The sequence below is a fragment of the Jaculus jaculus genome, chromosome 4 (assembly GCF_020740685.1).
Source record: "Jaculus jaculus isolate mJacJac1 chromosome 4, mJacJac1.mat.Y.cur, whole genome shotgun sequence".
Lineage (NCBI taxonomy): Eukaryota > Metazoa > Chordata > Mammalia > Rodentia > Dipodidae > Jaculus > Jaculus jaculus.
In genome coordinates this window covers 71527680-71547556 of record NC_059105.1, presented here as the reverse complement: position 1 = coordinate 71547556, position 19877 = coordinate 71527680, and the positions used below count along the sequence as shown (strand labels likewise).

Genomic DNA, 19877 nt, shown 5'->3' with positions numbered 1-19877 from the left:
AATACAATTTGGGGATGAACAAAGCAAAACATGGGTGATGGCTACTCATGTGTGGTTTAGAGTGAGGGCTGGGTAGTGCCATGCTCTCAGGTTATGACAAAAATGAATCACCTAAGATACTTCAGAGAGCAAATAACATAAAATCCTATCACTATGGTATACACCAAAAGTCACTTCAGGAAGCTTCAGAGTGGCAGTCAGTTGAGCTCAGGATTGGTCCATTTATTAGGGTCTGGGTTCCCTTTCCATCCACCCTTCCATCTTCCTGCACTCTCTACCCTGATCAAAGGCATAGTCTAGTGCTCACAGGCCTAAGTATTACATAGGGACACATCCACTATAGGAGCATAAATGGAAGGAGCTGCACCCAAGTGCCCCCTTCAGATAAGGGCATCCATTACCAGAATCATCAGCCTCTCTCCACTCAAGTCTCAGCACTGGAATAAAGATCAATGTCTTTCCCAACCCAGACACATACAGAAATAATGAGGCCAACAGATCAGAGCTAGAATCTGCCTTTCCTGGATACAAACAGGAAAAGTCTCCCTGTTAAAGGAAGGGTCAGGAAAGTATGGGACTACATAGGAAATGACCTGGTCCACATAAGGAATGAGCTGGTCCAGGCAGGGAAGACCAAGTTGAGCATTTCTTCTATTTTAGAGGCAAGGCGAGTGGACTAATAGAAAAACTATTAACACAAGTTGGCAAATAAACTCTCTCAAGTCTAAATAACCTACATGATCATTTTTTTCAACCCTAGAAGGATCAGATGACTTTCATCATCTTGATTTACAGCAATAAAAATGTCAGCCCCATCTTGATGTTGGTCCCACTTATCTTACATTACAAACTCAGCAGATAGTCATTTGCTTTATTTCAAATGTAGAGATTTCTCTAGGTACAGAGGGCATCTTTCTATAAATTCCATGAACTTCTTTCCTCTTTAAAACACAGTGTCTTCACTCCCACTCCTAGGGGATAAGTGAGTAAGTCAAATAGATATGACATTGACTTTACTTCAAAACCAACCGATTTCTCAAATGAGCTTTTCAACAAACGAAGGAGGTGGCTAGGGAGATGTCTCAGTAGTTAAGGTACTTGCCCGTAAAGCCTAACTACAAGGGTTAAGTTCCCCAGTACCCACTTAAAGTCAGAAGCACGAGGTGGCACATGCATCTGGAGTTCACTTGCAGTGGCTTCAGACCCTCTCACACCCTTTCTTTTCTTTGTTTTTTCTTTTCTCTTCTTTCCTTTTCCTTCCTTTCTTTCTTTGTTTATTTATTTCTTCTTTTTTGCTCTCTCTGTGCAAATAAATAAATAAATACTTTTTAAAAGGAGGAACCTGAGAAGTTCCCCACCATCTTAGAAGATATATTTTATACTTTTTGGTCAAAAGCCTTAGGTCCACTATAGAAGCCTCACTGCTCTGAACCCTTTTAGCATTTGGAGAATAGTCTCTATCCACTGGAAACATTCCCATTGTTCCTTGAAACACAAATGTGTCCTCCTGTGCTTTAAACACTAGGCTGATTCAATTATTGTTATTATTGTTCAGCTTTATTATCACTAAATAAACTAAAACTTCACAGTGAGCTCGATCAATGCATGTTTTATTTACATAAGTCTTATTGAATTGACCTTTCTTTTCTTTAATTTTTATTTTCCTTTTATTTAGTTATTAGAGACAAAGAGAGGAAGGGAGAGAGTGAGAATGGGCACAACAGGGCTCTAGCCACTGCAAAGAAACTCCAGACGCATGTGCCAGCATGTACATCTGGCTTATGTGGGACCTGGAGAATCCAACCTGGGTCCTTAGGCTTCACAGGCATGCACCTTAACTGCTAAGCCATCTCTCCAGCCTGAATTTGACCTTTCTAATAAAGGAACACCCACTCTTGAACATGTTGTTTGCATTTGTAAAGTAAAAGAATAAAACTATTTGTTGATCTACCTTTACATAAAAATTTATAGATGTAACAGACATGTTGTTTGACTTTGTATTATTTTAACCAAAGCATTTGGTAAACAAATATATGAAAATTTCTTCATTTAGGAGACTGGAGAGATGACTTAGCAGTTAAGGCACTTGCTTGCAAAGCCTAAGAACCCAGGTTCATCTCCCCAGTACCGGCATAAAGCCAGATGCACAAGGTGGTGCATGTGTCAGGAATGCGTTTGCAGTGGCTTAGATGCCCTAGTGCACCCATTCTGTCTCTTATTTGCCTCTGCCACTCTCTCTTAAATAAATAAATAAATAAAATACTTAAAAAAGAAAGAAAATCTCTTCATTTAGCAGACACTACATTTAATTTGGCAGCTAACTTTTTTGATGCTTCCCTGGCTGACCCAGCAAGCCAGCAGACCAGGAGGCTTTGCTCTGTGTCAGTTATTTTATCCAACCTTGAAACATATCCACCAGGCATCTCGTAAAGACCCTTTGATGTGTCAGGAAGGCCAACTTCATTGTCACTGTTTTGCTAGCACTCTATTTGTTGAACAAATCCTTTTACTTCCTCTCTTTAAAAGTGGGAGTTTGAATGTATTCATGTGATAAACGAATGACTTTCATCCTGGCCACCCAATTCCACAAAGCCAAACTCATGAAAGACTAAGCTGCTTGTCACCTTGCTTTAATCCACCTGCCTCCGTGGAAGATGGAAGGTAAACAGTCATGCAGAGCTCCAATTACCGATCTCAAGGTTTAAAGAAGAAATGGCTTTTCTTTTTCCTTTTGAAATTATGTATGCATTGATGTAAAATAACTTACATCATTGAACAGTTCTTGCTTTCTCATTGCAAACAAATAAAATTGGTAAGGAGCAGGAGAGGTGATCTGGCTACCACATCATCTGAGTAGGCACAGTGTAAGCCTGATGAAATCTGGACAGCTCAGAACTATCAAACTCAGCTTTTCTGTTCTTTTTTCTTTTTCTTTTTTAAATAATTTCTTTATTTTTTATTGACAGCTTCCATAGTTTTAGACAATAACCCATGGCAATTCCCTCCTCTCCCCACTTTCTCCTTTGAAACTCCATGCTCCATCATACCTCTTCCCCCTCTCAATCAGTCTCTCTTTTATTTTGATGCCATCATCTTTTCCTCCTATTATGATGGTCTTGGGTAGGTAGTGTCAGGCACTGTAAGGTTATGGATATCCAGGCCATTTGTGTCTGGAGAAGCTTCTCTAACCAAAAGTGAGAGTAGCATTAATATGTGGGAATGAACATTAAGAGAAGTACTGAGGGGGATAATAAGTAAGGCAGCCACCAATTTTTAGGTAGCTAGTCAGGGTTAGGGGCCCAGAAAGAAAACAGGTCCATAGGCGGGTTGACTCCAGGATGTTAGCTGGAGGACTCAAAGTGACCAAGCTGCTATTCATGGGCCTATCAGTAATCCCTACATATATTCAAAGTAACCAATCCTCTGTCTTGTCCATTAGCCCATCAGGAGCCCCCACATACATGAAGTAACCAATCCTGCCCACCTCAACTTGACACTTGATTTACATCCCCCAGGATATTAACAACCATTGATCCAAGACTGCACTCAGCAAATAGGCTTGGGAGCTGTCATGGTTCTTCTTTCACGTACTGTCTTACTGATACACCCTCATTTAACTGGATCTCCTGCCGAGTCTGCACTCGCCATTGACGAACTCAAGAGCTGCTGGCTTGGGGACCATTGAGTGTCCGCCCTCTGTCCCCTAGGAGAAGCCCGTCCAGAGCCAAGAAAGGCTCTGTTGTTGAGAAAATCAGTAATATAGTTTGGATGCTCCGCTGAGATCTGAAGATGGGTGAGTTAATTTGCTCCTTCTGCCTGCCGTGTTTTTCCTGGGTTACTCTAATCCCCCAGAGTCGTTGAAACCATCACAAAACACAGTCAAGAGCGACCAGCCTAGCGGGGCTGCGAGTCTCCACGTCGTGGAGGTGCGGCTGATGGGAAAGGTCGCAGTCAATCCCCGGTGGTGGGACGTGTTGGTTCTGTTCTCAGTTTCCTCTCTTGGAGACCAGTCTTGTCTTTGAAATTGGGGCAAAGTCTTAAGGCAACTGGTAGTTCCTAACCAGGCTCTCTCTGGTAAATCTTGGTTCTTCGGCTAGAATCCTTTCCAGCTGCCCAGCGGCTCCTGTCCTTCTGGAGTGATCTGTCTGTCACTCGTGAGGTCCAAGGACAGTCTGAGCAGAGGATGGTTCCTAGCTGGAATCTCAAAAGGGCCTTGATAAAGGCCATCCCCAAAAGAGCTAGATATTACAACACCCAGAAGATTTTGAATTTCTCCTCCCACAGCCCAAGTAACAGACAGAAAGCTCACTGCCTCGTACTTTTGTGGCCAAAACCTCTTTGCCAGGTGCTGCTCCTTCAAAAGTTGGACACACCCACGTCAGAAGCCAGGTGGGCCCTTCCCTGTCTCTGGCCCATCCCTATCATGGCTCAGCTCTGCAGCTCACAGGTCTTCCCTTTGGACTTGCCCTCTTGCTCATACCCTCCTTGTTCCCAACTTCCTGCCAATGCCTCTTGTCTCCTGATCACATGCCTGGTTCATCTAGTGGATAAATTTTCCTGCAAGTAAGCACTTCCTGCTTTGCTAATAGAGCCTCATTTAATTTGATCTTCTGCTGAGTGTGCCCTCGTCATTCTTAGTGAGTTGCTAGACAAAAACACAAGAATCCCTGGCTTGGGGTGGGAGTTTGTGACTGTTGAGTGTCTGGCACTCTGACTCCTAGGCTAACCCATCCAGAGCCTAGAAAGGCTCTGTGAATCTCAAACAGGTAGCAGTACCTTCCTGTGTGTCCTGAATTACATGGAACATGCTCCTGCACTTTGGAGAGTACTCATAACATAATTTAGCCTCCCCTCTCCACATAAAATTATTTCAGAGTTTAATGTCAGGAAACTTGATATCTCCAGGAAATGGCATATTTATTACTTTCACATTAAAAAAAAATAACTTTTCACATTTGTCATCTTTGCACTGGCTGTTAAGAAGTTCATTGCAAACCTTAAAAAGGCCTCCAGGTATTAATAACAATAATTCTTATGTTTAACTTACTAATAATTTGGACCTGCTTCCATTTCTTATAATTTGCCTTCTGATTAAATTTACATTTTCTATTCTATGCCTCTAAAATCTTTGCTAAAAAGAGATGGTATATACTCCAATTCACAATAACTAAAATAGTCTTATTGGAGTAAAATGACTTTCTGAATTTAAAACTTATGAAGGATTCTATAAAGACATTACAACTATTTTATGTTTTTCTTTTTTCCTCTGAAACCAGAAAAACAGAAATGAACATGACGGATCATATAAGACATTAAAAAGCAATTATAAAAAGTGAAGATTTTTCTCCCATGACCAAGGATGGTGAGGGAAATTGCAAAAACATTTTCCAGAGGCCATGAAATAAATGGAGGGTAGTATTTGCAATATTTTTATCATCTTGAATACGTTATATTATGACACTGAACTATATACTTAGATTATCTGTATTTCTGACTACTATGTTGGCTCTTAGCTTCTTGAGAGTTTGTCCCATGATTTGATCATCCTTGGTGTGTAGAACAATGTCTTTCCTGTATTGGCTACTTTTCTCATTTCTGTGCAAAAAATAAAAAAAGGACAAAAGCAACTGAAGGAAGAAGGGTTGATTCTGCCTCACAGTTTGAGAGCTGAGGGTTCCGTCCCTCACGGTGGGGAAGACGCGTGGCAGGAGAGGCAGCAGGCCACTGCATGCGAAGTCACTGTCTGCTCCCTGGTGTTCGGCTTTTTTCCTCTTTGATTTAGACAGGAGCAGAAGCCTATGAAGTGGTGCCGCCCACATTCTGGGTGGGTCTTCAGTCCTAAGAGAGTTCAGCTTCTTTCAAAAGCCTTTTTAGGTGTGTCAAAAGGTTTGTCTACTAGGTGATTCTCAATCCTGTCAAGCTGACAATCAAGATTAACCATCACATAACACTGCATCAAAGAGCTTCAGTATGCCAAACAACATTTTCATCTATTCAGAATCATTTCTCCGTTAAAAACATTTCAAAGCACTTTCCAATTTGGTGCTTTCATTGAATGTACTTTCATCTTGTGTTCCCACGCATACCATTTCTTTACTCTGGCACTTGTAGCCCTTTGATTTTGAAATTGTTTCATCTATGAACAAGTATTATCAAATTAAAAGATGCCTACATCCAAGCATTGGTTTCTATGATGATTAGATCAGAATCATCTCTGAGAAACAAAACCTTATCTTTAGAACCCAATAATTACCATACTCTATTGGGAACTTCTTTCTTTACTAACTTTAACAAAGAATTATTGTTGAGCAAATGTAAACAAAGTTTGGAAATTGTTTCAAGCTACAGTATTAGAGATTTGATCTCGAGTTTTGAAAAGTCACACTTTATAGGCCTCTCTCTCTCTCTCTCGCTTCCTGATCCTGCCCTTAACAAGAAATGAAGAAATAGTAATCTTATCAAGGACTGAGGTGCAATGTGTAAAGCAAATGTTAAAGGGCAATCTAATTACTTTATGTAATCTGAAATGTTTGAGACACAAAGACCAAAGGTCATAGCTTTAGCCAAATTTTCACCCCTCTTCAACAAAATTTCTATTAATTCAATATGCATATGTGTACATGTACATATTCGATGTATATATATATATATATATATATGTATATGTGTATGTATATGTACATGTGAATAATTCCCCAAGAGCATACCAGAGCAGGGACTTTTATCCATTTTGGATATGATGTATTAGAAGTGCCTGACTAAAAGCCTTTCTCAGTAAATGTTTATTGAATGTATATAGAAACTTCATGCTGAGTGAAAGCTTGTATTTAATTATTTATTGATATTCAAATAATTTTATTTTAAGGACATAAAGTCATTGAGCAAAGAAGCCCCAGGAGCAATGCTCCACAGCACCAAGCAATGGAACCTCAAGATTGTTTCTTTCCTTGCTTCTGGAAGCTTTTCTTACAATTAGAGCAAGTATTCCTCACTTCCTCCACCAGTCCTCTACAACACAGAAAAATCAAAACAAAATAGGGACATGCAAAAATCTGTCCCAATCTGAATAGAAAATGCTAGATACACTAAAAAATACTGTAACTCGGCTGTGTTACTTAGTTACAGATCTTTGAGACAATAGAATTATTTCTTGATACTGAAGAGCTCTCTGATAACAGTTTGGCTAGACACTATTTAATTTCATTTTTTCAGATTTAGGAAGACACCCACTATGGTACCGCAAGAAGACATTTGTGAATTGGCAGTTTTCAGGGTAAGACTTGCCTTTGGTGAGTCCTTAGAGACCATGAAAAGCTTACATACACATCATTAATGTCCTAGCCTAGGGACCTAAAACTCATTGACTTTTGGGAAACAAAACATAGAGAAGATACCTCTAGAAAGGGCATACTCTTTGGTCCTGGGTTTACCCATACATGAAACCATTCATGAAAAACTACTTGAAAAGGTGGTGTCAGTAAATATACCCACTGAGAGTTGTGTCTATGTGACAGAAATGCATGAATGAAAGGTGAAATAGCCAATCACACATATAATAAGCAAGGCACTGATGCATTAGCTACTTGAAAAACCCTGCTTTGGGCTCAACCACATGAGCAGTCTGCCAGCCAGTCATAAGAATAGCCTGTTGCAAACATCAGAGCCTAAAGCTCTCACAGTATAAGCCCTCCAGGACAGTGGTAAAAGCAAATCAAACTTTCCTAAATTAAAAAAAAAAAAAAACTTGCAAGTAAAAATCACTCTATCCTTTTTGTCCTCCCCTTCAGTGAATAAGGAAAATCACTGTAGACATGGGAGATTGAAAAGAAAGTATGAGCCTGAAATTAAAATAATTTATTCTCTTCTGCCTGCAGTTAAAATTTAAAGGTCTACCATAACATGAGAAACATGAGTCTTGTATCTGTCATGTTTTCATCCACTTCACATAATTACAAACACTTGGCTAAATTTCTTAGGAAAGAAAATAATAGTGCATCTGCTTTAAAAAAAAAAATTCTTTAAGGGATATGAATGTTTTCAGTTTGCTGCAATGCACTACCTGGATGTCATGCAATAACTTGACGAGGCAATGCTTAATTAGGGTAATCTGGTATGGCAGCATCTGGGGGAGAAAGAACAGAAAGTATTTTAGTTTCACTTACCATACTAGCAAGACTTGCATGGACTCCACAGCAGCTCCTCGAACTGAACTGTATTAAGTAGCACATGACCTCTATGCATCCCTAACATCAAACACCTGTGTTCACAGAACTACCATGGTTGGAAGCTACCAGCTCTATTCTTATGATGCAGGACATGTTCCCTATATGTCCCAATGTGAGCTCAGTGGACAGATGCACAAATCCCTCATTCTCTCTACATCCATAGGTGTGCTTGGGACACAGACACAGCAGGACTATCCAGCAGTGCTGTGGCCCTTGAATCCGGGAGTATTTTAGTGTGACGTCTTACCCTTTGGTACTTCCTGTGAGCTCTGGCTTTATGTAAAGTGAGCAAACCAATCAATGCCCAGCACATGCATTTAGCACATGTTAAGCATGAGTACCAACTTGGGACACCATGTGAACTTACAATAAATGAAAAGCAATTCTTAGGTTCAAAATGTAAACCTAGTAAACCAGAATGGATAAGAGGGAGGGGCACTAGATTCAGCTCCTTAGGGATCTCCGAAGGGGCTGTTGATCTCATTTTGTGTGATTATTTTTCTTTTTATTGTTCTTAAATTATTAAATAAGTATTTAAATGCACATTGTTATAAACCAAACTGTAAGAATTGAAGAGAATAAAAAGAAAGTCCTTTGTATCATCTCATGACTCCACTCTTTTCCCTAGAGGTAATTCTGTTTTTTAATTAAGAACTTTAATATATGAACATATTGAAAATTGTTCATATTCCCATCAACAAATATTCTTATGTTTCCTCCCCTCCACCTCTATTCTGCTGAGGGCCCTCCTCAGTAGGGCACACCTTGGGCTCATGCATTTTAATAGCTTCCTAAATGTTTTATTTGGTGCTCTGATTATTTTAATGTAATATAAGCAAAAGTTTTAATGATCATTATAAAGGAACTCATTCATCATTGAAAATGTCATTGAATTTACCCTACCCCCCAATTGTATTATATGTCCCTGAGACTTATATGCGTTGTTTGCATATCTTAAAGTATTGTGCTGTTGAATGTATATGATATATCCTTATCCCTACTATTTTGTTAGCAATGCTTGAAGGTTTGGCAGTGCATGTAGTACAGAAAAGATGACTCCTTGATGTTTAAATGTTGTGTTTTCCAATATGTAGTTGCAATGATTTTATTCTCCAGGGATTGGAAAATAGTAACAACAACACTCCACAAGGAAGTTGACAACAGTAAATGAATTGGTATTTTTTTCATCACAAAGGTTTACACAGTCATTTGAAAAGATAATAGCTATGTGCATGAGACATAATTGAGGCTTCAAATAACAATTGGTATGCAGATGGATTGTGAGAGCACCTGAGGAAATTAATTCATTTCTTCATTAGTACTGATCACACCTCCTAGTCTTCATCCCCACCCCCCAGGCCCACGCCAATGCCCAAGCCCACACACTCCTCTTGCCTGGGGCATATCAGTTTCAGACTAGAAAGTTCCACTGAGCTCAGAGTCGGTCCTTCAAGTAAAGACATAAATCCAAGCTCTGCAGCAAAGCAATACCATTCTAAATGGGTCAGCATTTAATTTTTAGCTATTTATGTGTTTTGAAGAACAAATAGACTTTCTATTCCAAAATAGATCAATTATGTTTTGATTGCAACATCATATTGTCCAAGGATCTTGAATCTCAGATGCTGTAATCATTTATACATAAGTTGATAATTGCTTTACAAAAACTGAAAACTGTTGCTGTTGTGGCTTATGGTGTGGGCATATGTGGTGTTTTTAATTGTTCTTGAGCTCTGTTGTTTTGGAAGATGCATTGGTGGATTCTGATGATAGGGTATTCACAGTCTTTCAGTGGAGAAACAGGATTGTTCTGTGTTGGTGGATGTGACAGGGCCAGTCAGGGTGGGGACAACTGTAGCTACTCTCCCATGTCTCTGACTTTCACCAGACGTTTTCTCCACACACTCAGCTTCTTTAGCTTCCTGAGCAAAGACCTCCGAAATGAGGTAAAATTCATTGCATTTTTCCAAAACTCTCCCAAGTACATTTTTGTTTAAAGTAACCTTTATGCTGATGTAGTCATTCTCTTGTTCCATGGCATGTCACTGTCCCAGTGAACAGTGAGCAGGGCTAGGGCACACGTTCTGCCTCACGAAAGGATTGTATTTCATGTGAATGTAGGTATAATTTATAAGTATTGTGTGTTCATTACTTTTTTCCCAGGGGACAATGTACTGTACTGTGTAATACACATTTATTCAGATAATATAACTGCTCAAATTTTCTCCCCACCCCTATAAAAGAGAAGTGAACTAACTGGCATGTAAAATCCAGATCAAGATAGCTTTAATCAAAGAAAGAGATGGACTGTTTCAGATATCATATCTCTGGAGTTACTATTGTCCTATTTAATGTATATAAGCAGGTGAAGCCATTAACTTAGCGTAATTTTAACTCTAACACGGATCTCTCCAGTCATCTTTGTGCTACAAAGAACATGGCTGTTTACTACCCAGAGTTTAAGTAAGACCCAGCTAAGCTCACAAAACCTCTTTGCTCCCACTTATTACCCCCACACGAAGAAAACATACAAAGACAGCTTATCAGATAACATTAATAGGGTTCCAGAAAACCCTGCACATGCTCCCCAAGGTCACTGATTGTTATCTTAGCAGAAAAATAGTTTCTTTTCCTCATATCTGGCCAGTTAAAATGTATAGCTTCCTCTTGGTAAGAAATCAGGCAAAAATAATAAGGCAAGCACAAAGCATGAGGATCTAACTCTCACCCTGTTCTTGGTTCCCAAGTGGATGACCCAAATACCAGAGCTGGTCGGGCAAAACAGCATGGCAAGGTGATTTCCTACTGTAGAGGGAGAAAGGCAACGTGGCCTCATAGACCCTTCGCAGACAAGATACTAGATCTCAAACTTGAAAAAAATACCATTAATGAAAGCACTGAGACAGTTAGAAAATTGCAGCAATGTAGCATAATTGTGGAGAAAGTGACAGGATTGCAAACCTTTTATAAACTCGTTTCTTGAATATTAGATTAGTATTCAAATTTAGTTTTTCTGTAAGACCATCAGTTTCTGGGCTTTACCTGCCCAGTGTATGGGCTTTACCAGATGGATGGACTTGCAGGGTTTCTGTGTTTGGGGTGTGTGTGTGTGTGTGTGTGTGTGTGTGTGTGTGTGTGTGTAAAGTGTGTAAATGTGTGCAAGTGGAAGCCAGAGGTTGATGTTGGGCGCCTTGTGTCTTCCTTGATCACCTTCTACCTTCCTTATTGAGGCTGCATCTTTCACTAGAACCCAGGGGTCACAGATTTGCCTAGTCCAGCTAGCTATCTCTGACCCTGCCTCCTAAACACTGGGATTACAGGTGGGCTTCCTTACCCACTGACATTTGTGTGGGTGCTAGGGATCCAAACTCCGGCCCCCATGCTTGCATGGCAAGCGCTTTACTGATTGAGCCCTCACCCTAGCCCAGTTCTTATTTCCTGTTTGTTTTTGTTTGTTTGTGAGTGTGTGTGTGTGTGTGTGTGTGTGTAATGCATGCACATGTATGTGTCCATGTAGTCCACCTTTATCTACAGTGGGGCACACTCACCTCTGGTGGCTGGAAGAGAGCATAGGATGGTCCCTCTATCCCTCTTTCACTTGTTCTACTTGAGCCAGAATCTCTTACTGATCTCAGAGCTTGGCTTTTTTTTTTTTTTTTCTATGAATTTCAGCAATTCTTCAGTCTCTGCTCTCTCTCAGGACTGGGGTAGCAGACATGTGTGGCTATGCCCAGCTGTTTATGTGCGTCCTAGAGTCTCAAGTGGCCTCTCAGACCTTTTCTGGGCATCATGTTTATAAAAGAAGTGCCCTTAACTAGTTTATCCCAGGACTTGTAAAATGTTAGCGATGATTCTTATCACTTGCTTGTCTTAGTAATAATGTACCAACTGATTTCTTCCATGACTTAACCACATCCAGGCACACCCTTTCATGGTGGCAAGTTTAACCTCCAACCCTTTTTGTTTGTTTGTCTTTTGTTTTTTGAGGAAGGGTCTCAGTCTAGCTCAGACTGACCTGGAATTCACTATGTAGTCTCAGGGTGACCTCAAACTCACGGCAATCCTCCTACCTCTGCCTCCAGAGTGCTGGGATTAAAGGCATGCACCACCACACCTGGCTTCTCTAACCGTTTTCAAGACTACTGAGAATGTGCCCAAGATGGAAGTAACTGTGAGATTTTTTTGTCTTTGTTTTGTTTTGTTTCATGTTGTTTTGGTTTTGAGATGAGGTCTTTGCTGGATAGTCCTGAATGGCCTGGAGCTCATGGTCACTCTGCATCTGTACTGGGCTGATAGGTGCTCACCACCGTACTCAGCAGTACTTTCACATCTAAGAACCTTGGGTAAGAGAAGAGCTTTATGTTTCAGAGGCAAAGTTGTACTGCTCTTGTACCTGGCCTGTTGTTACCAGAGCTCAGCTTCAATAAGCCTCGCTAATTTTTGAATACAGAAATCACTTCTCAATATGATCCGTTAAGGGCAAAGAGGAGCTGCTCTGAAGATCCCACTTTCCAGGCCTCTACATTCTGTGGGGAATGCTGCATCTTCTTGCCATGTCTCTGCTCAGTACAGCTGCTGGAAAAGAAAGAAATGAGACAGGAAGGAAGGAGAAAATGAAAAGAAAGAAAGAAATGAAAAGGAAGGAAAGAAGGGAGGGAGGGAGGAAAGATGGAAGGCCAGATATGAGTCAGCCTCATTTCATTAGAGCTAGCTAAATCCAGAGTGTGTACATCACAAATCAGAAGTCAGGTTCAAATTCCATGAGAACACATATATTATTGACTATACCACTGTTTTTAGATAGTTAAGCATGACCTGAGACCTCATCTAGGCAATAGTGGTCTCTCAGATTCAATACAGAAGTCCTTTTGCACATATGCCTTAGAATGTATTTAGTAGTACTATGAACTAGCTTCAGCCAAACATTACCAAGGATCTCTTCAGTGCTTGCTTATTACAAAGGTAAATTCGTGCTTACCAAAGTTATTTGTGAAACAACTTATTTATATAAGCTAAACTTTTATAAGTAGCTATAATATTTGCATCCCTCTGTAGCATCATGAAATTATATACAGTTTTTAAAAGATCCACGGCATATCAGATACTTGGTATTTCTTGCTTAGTAAAATTGAAAATAAGGTGGATTTTCTTCACTCTTTAAATCCTTAGGACCTAGTATGTGAATTACACATAAAATGAAAGTTTAAAGATGGTGAATTGCTAAAACAGTAGCTCAGCTTAGAATCAGGAAAAATAGACCTGATTATTTTTAAGAATTCATGCTATATTCCTCATCCTCTCAATCTGCCCTCTTTGATGAGCAGAAACATTAGCTGCATTCGTATTTTATATTTTTACTCTCAATTATCAGCATTCACAGCATATGTTTCAAAATAAAAATGTATTTATTTACATACCAGTATACACATACATTTAGGGTTTTGTATGGGCTTTGATATCTCCCTCATGATCTTTTATTATCTGAAACTCTATAACCCTGCCCTCTAGAAGAATATAACAACATATAAAATACTCAATACAATCTTGTTGCATGAAACAATAGATATTACAGGAGGGAAATTAAGAAACTGACCTGAGGACCCTGGTATGGCCCTAGTTGTGTATCTTCAACTTATGTAAGGGAAGACTTTAACATAGACTGAGCACCAGCACCAAGTATGCACAAGGCATGTGCTGTTGGATAAGTTGGATAGAGGTATATTACAGAACATTTGTTGTAATATGACTCCTTGCTTCCATCATGACTGCTGCAGAAATGTGACATAAAACAGAATAGACAGTCACTTCTGAGCCACATTTTAGCCACTAATGTTGAGATTAATAAAAATTGTTTTACTGAGCTTCTTAATTGAAACCTTATGTACTAAAATTATAACTTTTCCTTTCCATTTCTGTTGATTTTTCCTAAAATGTGTATCTGACTGTGTTTTTGCAATTGCTGTATTGCCAACATTTAGTGTGGACATAGGAAGTAATGAGCACAACTAAAAGGAAGTTGTAGATAATCTATCTGCCTGTTAAATTTCCAGTCTCCTCTTGTTTTGCATTCCTGTGGAATAAAAGATGCACACAATTTGGAGGTTGCTATGATGGATGAAGACCGAGGAGCTGTGGCAGATAAGCTCGATTCAGAACAGTGCTCCCAAAAGTTTCTACTGCCAGAGTTACTAGTGAGCTCCTATTATTAGTTGGATACATCAACTGGTTTCATCTGTCTTCTTTGGAATTAACTCTGAAAATAGCTGGAATAATTTTATCACAAAATATTTTTTGAGGTTTGGATTACTCTAAAATCTTCTCCAACTTTATGGTACATACTAAAACCTGGCTCCAACAAATCCTTATGAGACTATTGAACATATTAGTACTAAGATTCATTATTTTATTTCTTTAAGATGAATGACTGTATTCATTAGTAGAGATATATGATAATTTCAAATTAAATTATTTCAAGTTTTATTATAATTCTTTTATTCAGGATCTGGTTCAGTAATCACAAGTACTTCTGTTTGATAATGATCACTTAGGCTTTGGGGTCATTGCAACAAACTATATCCCATTTAGATGGTTTAGTGTCCATGAAGTTTGCCTCTTTCAGAGAGGCAAGAGTAAATGCTACTGGCAACACAATAGGGCTAAAATACTAATATTCGGTTACAATATTTTTGTGTATGATAGGAGTCATGGCTTGAAGAAGTTAGCAATACAAGAGATTAGTATATATTACATAATTTTCTTTGTTGGATTACAGTAGCTGGATGTCCTGGTGTACCAATTCTCTCTTACTCTCTCACATTAAAAAAAAAAAAAGTGGCCAGTCTGTTGGGCTTGTCTCTAAATAAATAAATAAATAATAATAATAATAAATAAATAAATAAAGTCAGTTGCATGGACTGGGTACAGAGATGTGGAAGCAGTCTTTCTCATAAGGGGTTTGCTGCTAACCTACTTGCCCAGAGATTCAAGGACTAGGGCTTAAAGAAGCCCAATTTCTAGCATTTCCTGTAACTATGTTGTAAATCCCCTTCACACACACCACAAATTTCAAAGTACCAAATACAGTCACTGAACATGACATTGCGAAAACATGGGCACCACCAGTTCTACAGAGCCCGTGCAATTGTCCATAGCACACCTGGACTGCAGGGCCATATCAGCTCCAGTGTTCTTAGGGTCCAACTCAGGTCTCTACTGTGACTGTGTCTCTGCCCTTACTTCACCACTGGGAGTTGTTCCTAAGAACAGACCTTAACAGGCTTCATGCATGGAAATCTCAGAGTCGCAAAGTCTATTTCTCAGAGAGACCACCTATGACAAAGAGAAATGGAAAGGGAAGTTGAAATGTAAGGGGTTTGGAAGCTCTCTGTTCTTTCACTTAAGTCTGTTAACTAATGAAATCAGCTGTTGCCTCCACCTGACTTCCCAATGATTTGCAGAATTTACTTTGACAAATGAGTAAATAGGCAACTCAACAGTACCTTCTGCTTTATTCTGCTAGTTTCTGTCCATGTCCTTTACATCAAAAAACCAACTAATAGGGCTTGAGAGACTGATTAGCAGTTAAGGCACTTGCCTATAAAGCCTAAGAACTCAGGTTCGATTCTCCAGGTCACATGTGAGCCAGATGTACATCGTGGGTGCATGCATCTGGAGTTCATTTGCAGTGGCTAGACGGCCTGGTATGCCCATTCTCTCTATGTTTCTCTCTCTCTCCCACTGTCTCTAATAAATAAATAAATAAAAATGATTTAATTTTTTTTTAATAAAGGGCAACTAGTAGTTTTGGCAGATGCTTGAGATTAGAGATTCACAAGCAAATTTCCTTGTTATTATGAATCATGGAGGAAGCAAACTGAGAAGTCTAAAAGTTATGTCAAAAAGCTACAACCATCTTATTTGTCCCAAGAGGTCACTAAGATTTATCCTTAGCTAACATTTTTAAGTGAATAGATTTCTTATTCATAATTGGAGACTAAAAAGAAGGGACAATACTAAGGAAATGTAACAGAATAATGTAGTAAAAGAGCTATAATTTTTAAGCCTGGTAAAATTATAAATTGAATATGATGACAAATGTTGAGTCTATGTTCTTTCTCTAGAAAAACACAAATTCAATAGTCAATTTTCAATTATCTGCCCAAAGAGAAATGGCAATAATGGCAATTATCCAAAATAGTAAATAATGGACAAATTCATTTCTGTTTGACTTTGAAATACTGTTCTGTTTTCTAAAAGTATCATGTGAATGTGAGTGCAGTTTACTTTCAGGAAACTTACAATGTCTCCAACTTAAATTCTAAAATTTGCACTTGAGAAACAAAACTGTAAAATTATTATCTGGTAAGATACATTCCTGCTTTCTATATTATTACTGTGAATAGATGTCATTGTTAGAATAATGTTAAGTTCTTCCTGAAGCAGAGAAAATTTGCCCATCATGCTTCAGCTGTATGACTCTGCTGAAAATTTGCATGTATATGTTTTCTAAGTTCTACTTTTCTGGCATTGGGGACAATTAATTATTCTCATCAAAAGGAATACCCCTTTCTCTTCCCATTGTTTAGTTAAACTTAAATCTTATAATGTACCCCAAAAAATCCACAATGGGATGGAATTCAAAATATGAAGTATATCAAATTAAGATTAAAAATGTTAAAACTACAGTATCCATGAAAAATTTAATTAGCTATATGCACAATGTCTACACTTCTTTTGTGGTTACTTTTATCATTTTTCACTCTGTAAATACTATGAGTAAAAACAATTACAGTCTGGTATAGTTTCCCACTTATGGCTTCATTCATCAACTTATCATTTTCTTCAATCTTCCTTCCTTCCTTTTCTTCATTTAACGTGTGTATAAGAGTCTCCATATAAATGTCTCACACACTCCAGTAATAATTATATTCTATTTATCTCTTTCTTTCCATAGGAAATTTTACAAAAATTAGGAAAAATATAATATGCTGCAATAAAATCTTCCAGGTGTTACTAATTAAAGTTAACACCCAATACCTACTTAAGTTATTAAAAGGTACATCCATAGAAGTTATTTTACCAACATTATGCAGATAACCTACTACTACATATGTAGTTTTAAAGGGAAGAGGCCCTTTCTTTAAAATTCCTAGAAACAAAAAAAAAAAAAAATTGAATGCATGATCTCCTGTTTCTTAGCTACATGTTAGAATCCCATTTCAGAATATTACTTTTTCATAAATCAGGACATTATCAAGTATTATAGTGCTTTTGACTGCTATGAGACTTCTGCTTTCATATTTGCTTTGGGAAGTATTTGATATTTGATCAAACACCTGTGCCCATCCAAAGAGGACCTTCAGCTGGACCCTGACAAGACTGTAGAGAAGCAGACAAAGCCAACAGGCTGAGTAGACCCCAGTTTAAACACTGGCTCCACTAAATACCACTGCATAAGACACTTGACTTTTGATCATGAGTGTCTTTTCACTATTAAAGGACAAATACTATGAAAAGCTTAAACAATATTGTGTGGTAATAATGATAGAATCAACATAAGGGCATTCATATGCTTTAAGCATTAAGTAAAGTTAGCAGATGCTACAAATCCTGGTTAACATTTGTTATTACAAATGTAGCTAACATGTATGCTTACTTGTAAAGGCACCATTCTGAACATTTTCTATGTATAGATTCCTTTTAACCTCAGTGTACCTCTGTGATTCAGACATTGCTGTTAACCCTGTTTTGAATGTGAGACCTAGAGAGCTTCAGAAAGTTAATGGCCTAGCCTATGTTAAAGCAGACCCAAACACAATGAGAGTCATGTGGATAGCAGCTTTGTATTGGATCACCTGGAGCAGCAGATGGCTGCAGTGGGACCCACCTGTGCCTCTTTGTGTTCCCCACACTGCCACTCCTCACTGGTGGCTCCACTGCCTCAGCACCATCCAAACAGAAGCTAGACAATGTGCATTTTAGTCACTTACATCTCAGCACATCTCCCAAAATATGGAACATCATACCTCCACCATGAAGTTTTATATGCAGGCATGTTGAAAGCCAAGTCAAATCAGCGGAAGGCAGCTCTGATTGGCCTTAAAACTATAATTTAGATTGCTTCATCAGTTTCAGTCAGTTTTAGAGGTCCTAAGTAAAAAGGAAGGTATTCATGCCTAATGCCTAAAACTCTCTGCCACTAATTATCTCAGTGTCCTTACTTAAAGGGCTTACTTAAAGGACCCACACTTTTATCACTTGAAAACTAAAGAAGCCACCCTAGAGCATGGGTAAAAGCTTACCGCCCATGGCTGACCTAGGCCCTCCTGTAGCCTTTGGCTTTTCCTTTCTTTGACCGGATGAAGTTTTTGTTTTCTTGAATTAAATCTGAAGATATAAAACACAAGAAATTCCACATACAAAATACGTATTTCTGTTTCTCCTGAAGCCCTGAAGTTGCAATGTTATTGGGCCTTTTTTTCCCCTTGTAGAAAAATCAACTTAGCCTGAGATGTGCATCTCCCTCCCAATAGTGCGACTCAGGAGACCACCATAGCCCCTATCATTCCACAGACCTTTGCTCCCAGTTTGCTTCCCCTCCATCCTCCTCTCCTGGCCATACAAACTGCTGGATTTGCAATCCTAGAACTAGTAGAAACTTGTTTGCTCATTAGTTTATTCTTTTTTTATTCTTAATTTCATTCACTGTCCCTCTATTCAAAGTTTGTCCTCATCCCATTCCAGAAACTAGAAACCTTTGTTTAAGTTATGGAATTCTGTCTTTATTTCTCCAGGACCCAAATGACTCCTGCTTTTTCTAAAATGTGCCCTATTTTTGGTGTCCCCTTAGGATTCTGCAGTGTGGGGCACTGCAGCTTCTCCTGGCAGGAGGCCCTCAAATCTTGGAATGATGGAGACCGTGCTAGGCATTTGTCACCTGTCGTGAGAAGAGAGAAGATGTAGCATGTTTAGGCAGGTAAAAAGAGAGCTCATTTGTGCAACTCATCAACTGAGAAAAAAACAAGTAGTGATACAGGATCAAAAGACCATGACCAAGAACAAGGGGGCAATGAGAAACTTTTAGTGTCCACTATTTTATTAGTGTTCATTATTATGTAAGATACCTTTGCCATAAAAGCCTTATTTCTTTTTTAATTTTTTTAAAATTTTTATTTATTCATTTAAGAGTAATAGACAGAGAGAGAGAAAGAGGCAGATAGAGAGAGAATGGGCATGCCAGGGCCTCCAGCCACTGCCAATGAACTCCAGACGCATGCGCCCCCTTGTGCATCTGGCTAAGGTGGGTCCTGGGGAATTGAGCCTCGAACTGGGGTCCTCAGGCTTCACAGGCAAGTGCTTAACAGCTAAGCCATCTCTCCAGCCCTGAAAGCCTTATTTCTGACTGACACAAGAGAAAAAAAAATCATAGTTTACTAAAAGTGACCTTTAAAGCCACATTTACAAGTCTCTTTGAAACCTCTGACTGATTTTTGTAGTGGCCTGAACTCATGGGAACTAACTTTTATTTCTCAGATGGCCTGAGACAATTCCTATTTAAAATCCATTCTTCTAAGGCCATCGCTAACTGGGTCTTGAGTCTTTTTTGTGGAAATAACCTTATCCCACAAGGCATTTCAGCTGAAAATAATAGAA

General features: G+C 38.9%; 1 protein-coding gene across 9 annotated transcripts in view; it reads left to right on the top strand.

The window, feature by feature from the left end:
- The window catches only part of B3galt1 (beta-1,3-galactosyltransferase 1), a 565801-nt gene that overhangs the window by 502387 nt on the left and 43537 nt on the right, over positions 1-19877 (top strand). For 2 of the 9 annotated variants that reach the window (XM_045147959.1, XM_045147954.1), the window contains one exon: positions 19075-19200. The exons of the other annotated variants lie outside the window; for them this stretch is intronic. The gene's annotated coding sequence lies outside the window, so the exon portion shown is untranslated. The remainder of the gene's footprint in view (positions 1-19074; positions 19201-19877) is intronic. 9 annotated transcript variants of the gene reach the window in all.